Source organism: Sycon ciliatum, chromosome 10, assembly GCF_964019385.1.
Source record: "Sycon ciliatum chromosome 10, ocSycCili1.1, whole genome shotgun sequence".
NCBI lineage: Eukaryota > Metazoa > Porifera > Calcarea > Leucosolenida > Sycettidae > Sycon > Sycon ciliatum.
In genome coordinates, this window is record NC_088652.1 from 18,731,836 (window position 1) to 18,736,835 (window position 5,000).

General features: G+C 48.0%; 1 long non-coding RNA gene across 1 annotated transcript in view; it reads left to right on the forward strand.

The window, feature by feature from the left end:
* Positions 1–2,160: 2,160 nt before the first annotated feature.
* Positions 2,161–5,000, forward strand: part of LOC135826295 (uncharacterized) — a 19,839-nt gene continuing 16,999 nt past the window's right edge. Inside the window, exon 1 of the long non-coding RNA XR_010555245.1 lies at positions 2,161–2,475. This is a non-coding gene — a long non-coding RNA (uncharacterized LOC135826295). The remainder of the gene's footprint in view (positions 2,476–5,000) is intronic.

Sequence of the window (5,000 nt, forward strand, 5' to 3'; positions counted from 1 at the left end):
CTGCGCCCTACTAGATGGGGATTTGTATGCAAAATGTCACTAAAAGCGCCATTTCGTTCTTATAAAAGCACGGATGACCGCGATTGGCCCATATGTTGTAGTCTTTTGGACGCTGAGTCGACTGGTTTGGTCCGAAAAGGCTGCGATGTAGCGTTCCTCCTTTATTCCCAATCGAACATGGTTGAACAAGCGGTCACGTGCTCCTGCGTACACCAGTCACCTGGTCACCGTGCCTGCAGGGTACAACTTACTAGCCTGTTTGACCTTTTTTGGGGTGTACTCCTGTCACTCGAGTTGAACTCGAGTTGAACCTTGGTGTGAAATTTGTCGCCTGCTGGCGTCGGTGACCAGGTGATCTGGGGCACCCAGGAGCACGTGACCGCTTGTTCAAGCCATGTTCGATGGGAATATAGGAGAACGCTACATCGCCCTTTTCGGACCAAAACCAGTCGACTCAGCGTCCAAAAGACTACAACATATGGGCCAATCGCGGTCATCCGTGCTTTTATAAGAACGAAATGGCGCTTTTAGTGACATTTTGCATACAAATCCCCATCTAGTAGGGCGCAGTCACCCAGTTTCGGTGGAAGTGCGCGAGTTCGATTGGGATTCAAGTAGGAAGGGAGCGTCTCAGCTTCCTCGGACCAAGACCATTCGACTCAGCACCCAGAAGACTACAACTGGTGAAAATTTGATTTAAGGGTATACTTCCCCTTTAATTAACCCTTTGCGTGCTGAGTACGAGTTAACTCGCACTTTATGCATGACCTGATCCACTACGTACGAGTTAACTCGCAAAAAGTTCGCGCACTGTATCGCAGTGCATAGACCAGTGTAAACTTTCGTAACTTCGTCAAACATAAACGCATCGCGACAATCAATACACCGTTGGAAAGATCTTCACCTCATCTTTCCGGGGATATAAAGTTCTTCGCGATCGAATAAGAATTCATTGAGCGGCGACAAGATGAACACGGAAATCACGGCCCAGAGTGAACGCGCGCTGTATCGCAGTGCATAGACCAGTGTACAAACTTTCGTAACTTCGTCAAACATAAACGCATCGCGACAATCAATACACCGTTGGAAAGATCTTCACCTCATCTTTCCGGGGGTATAAAGTTCTTCGCGATAGGATACGAATTCATTGAGCGGCGACAAGATGAACACGGAAATCACGGCCCAGAGTAAACGCGCGCTGTATCGCAGTGCATAGACCAGTGTACAAACTTTCGTAACTTCGTCAAACATAAACGCATCGCGACAATCAATACACCGTTGGAAAGATCTTCACCTCATCTTTCCGGGGGTATAAAGTTCTTCGCGATAGGATAAGAATTAATTGAGCGGCGACAAGACGAACACGGAAATCACGGCCCAGAGTGAACGCGAATTTTTTTGTTCATAACTTCTTTTTGTTGCAGAGCGTGCCAGGGGATTTCCCTTTTGGCACGGCGCATGCGTGATGGACATCAAATGAAGCGCTTGGATCTGAGCTTTGCAGCGCAGTTTGAATTGTGAAAATCTGTTGAATTTGGGCAAGAAGCCGAACAAGAATGTGAAATTGAGTTGTTGTGCCGTTCCGAGGCACGGTGGAGTAATTCGGAGAGGACCTGGATGTGGCCCTGATGTGTCTATGGAGCTGAGAGCTGCCAGGATGGATTCGCTTGGTCCTGATCTTTCCAACGATCCCAGGACGATGAAAATCCATCAAGGTTGAGTAAAATCAGAATAAATTTCGTTCGGAGCTGTGAGTGCATACTCCACCAAGAGAGTCAGTGCGCTGTACGGCCAGTGGATTGGAGAAAAGGGGCTCAGCATGCAAAGGGTTAAATTGTATCATTGGCTCAGTATACGAGTTTAATAATGGGACCAAAGCAGGCGAAAGGCTAACATGCTAAAGGCCGATTCACAATGCTTGTGGCTCATCATAGGACCTTATTTGTCAGCTCGGATCACGTGACCTACCCAGCTGCCGCGTGCGGCAAACAGCACGGACAGAGCGCTAACTCTGGCCCACGAGCGTTTTCTGCGACTAGCGCGCTCGCGCGCGTCACCTACACAAACGCGTTGGCCAGAATGCTTTGACTTTGATGGCTTTCACTCATTTCTGCTTCTGTTTTTTGAAAAGTAGCGCGCTCAGACCAGCTCGCTCACTCGTTTCCTCTTCCATTTTTTAGGGCAATTGTTTGAAAGACGAAGCTCCTTCAGGTCTCCTTGGGTTTGCAACCCTTACCCTCCTAGAAAAAAATCATAGTTGCTAGACTACGACACTTCAGACCTGGTACTAACTGTTATTAGCGCCGCTAATAATGGACGACGAGCTATTTTCCGCTATCCGGAGCTCAAGCGTTTGAGCCGCAAAATGGACGAGACTCCTGGGGAAAAAAAGGATGCAGAGAATGAGGAGAAAACACTCGTATGGAGCAGGGAGTAGGTATTGTACTACTTCCTGGTATGGAGCACTGAGAAGCGGTAAGTCCTAGGGCAATTCTTAGCCAGTAATGTACTTTCTCGCCATAATTATGTTCTCGTTTTTCGTGTCTTCTATCAGTCCGAATAGTCCCTCCTGAATCCTGCTGCCAGACAGTATACTGCATGTGATAGTCTAATGCTAGTACACTAGCAGTACGACTACACTGTAGGCGAGAGTCCATAAGCCAGAGTGTGCAGCTCTGCATCTATGCTGCATAAAAAATTCATGACAATTTTCCTCTGCCTAAGGGCTGGGTTCCACTGCCGCTCCGCCGCACATCATCCGCGGCATGAAACGTCATCATTGCGAGCTGGTGCAGCGAGGCCGCGGCTCATCGCCAGCTTTTGCTTTGATGCTTGATCAAAAAATGCAAGCCGCGGTCGCGGCTTGCATTGTTTCCCGCTCTTAATTGTTTTATACGGGGGAATTTTAAATTTCAAAATTTTATTTCGTTGCACAGGCCAGAACACGAGGACTTTTGGGGATTGCGCGCGCGTACGCGCGCAGGCAGGCAAAATGTCATCAAAAAACGTCGAGCACGATCGCGGTACCGCGAATAGCGAGTGTCACCGGAACCGCGCCGCTCTGCTGCATGCAGCCAAGTGCCGTAGAGCAGCGGAGCTGCGGAGCCGCAGTGGAACCTGGCCCTACCCAAACTTCAATAGCAATTTGAAAATGTAATGTTTGACAATTTTTCATAAAAAAACTTGGCAGCATTGTTCTTCTGTAGGGTGCCGCGGGCAACTCCATCGATGAACTCCATCAATGAGCGCAGGGATAAAGTTTAGAAACCCTTCGAGCGAGAACGTGTTTTCAAAAAGGAAGCACAAATATGCCGCGTAACTTTCCCTCTAGTATGGCCCCATCAAAGCCACTCGCTAACTACTTACCAGTAAAATGGGGTTGGACGGTTGTCACTCGGATAAGCGGACATATTTCAGCCAACACAACCATAAGCAGTTGTCAACTCTCAAGACTAAAAGAGCTTGCGAAGAAAGTGAGAAACCTTGGCTATGAAAGCACATGAAGCGTCGGAACAAAATCGTGCAAACTTGGACCTAGATTACCAGTGTCTGCTCCAGAGCCGGGTCAGCGGCCCTGTTGGTGAGTACTTTGACCTTTTGGAAAAGAACACTGGGTTACCTACGACCCGGTTGGGAGTCCTGTCGAGTACTTTATTTTGTTATACTTCGAGGGGTATACCGCCACTGATAGTGATAAGTCAGTGATATGACAGGCTGCAGGCGCATGCAGATGCGTGCGGCCAGAGTGCCCAGTGCGAGTACGTTCATATATGTACATGTACAATCATGTACATCAGGAAGTGGAAAGTAATTTTACGACTCCCTGACGTATAGTAGCCGCACTTGAACGTACCTGGCTCTGGCCCAGTGTTGCAGGAGTTGTGCCAGGTAGACGTGTACCCAGTTGGTGTGAAATCTTAAAGCAGGTACTGAATACCCTACCATATCTGTGTACATGGGTATACAGAGTCAGTGTTGTTGCGTCCCACTCAGCACCCTTCTGGTTCATTTCGGCACCAGCACTCTTTGCGTATGCAGAGTTGAGTAGAGTTCAAGTTCGGACCACAAGTACACTGTAGCAGCTAGTAGCAAACCTAACCTGTGCCGTGATGCACGGCACGTGTGTGCATCTACTTCATCCTTGAGTAACACACCTGGTATATTGTGCGCAATAGGGCACAGTAAATAATCAGCATGCATCGCAGTTTTCTGCAACATATTCCTGAAGTCACTTTACACCTCAGAAGAATTGCGTCGCTAACTGGAATTCGATACCGGTTTAGTTACTCCCTGGGTCATTATGAATCATAGAAAACCTGTCATACAATAGGTTCAAGCTAAAGTACCGTATCACCATGGTAATTCCTGGAAATTCGGTGTGTTTTCTGCCTTTTGTTAAACAAGCAGCAATGTGCAACAGAAATTACCATGGTGATACAGTAGATGACCGTGTGAAGCGGTGTGAGATGCAGCAAAAGTGAGCCTGTTACTGTCAGTCTATGCCCTAAACAATAAACTTTGCCGTGGGATGATTCTCCTTGGGCTGCACACTCTGGTTCATGTACTCTTGGTGGCAGCATTTCTGGTGCCAGGGATGAAATTTTTTTCAGGAAAATAAGCACTAGAGGAATGGAGGGGGAGTAACCTGAATTATTCTGTTAGCAGAGCTGCAATGCTTGGGATCTGAGTTTATTCCCGTAGCTATGCAAAAGACGCTATTAGTACTTTAGTAGCGTCTGGCGCTAGCCAGGATCCACACCGCTTTAATTTGGTGTGTGTCACGATGCCTGGTAGGGTGTTTCACGTGGCACGCCATGGTTGGTGTGGTATCCCGTATGTTTCCCGTACCGTAATTCGAATATGTGGTGCGCAGTCAGTTTCGTTTTAAGAAGGGGGTTTAGCGGAGTAAAAAAAGGCCCCAGCTTTGGCTGCTGCATGCTAGCCCAGTGGATGCCAATCTCCTGCCATCGGCCAGGTGCTGATGGAACGGAGTAGAAGAA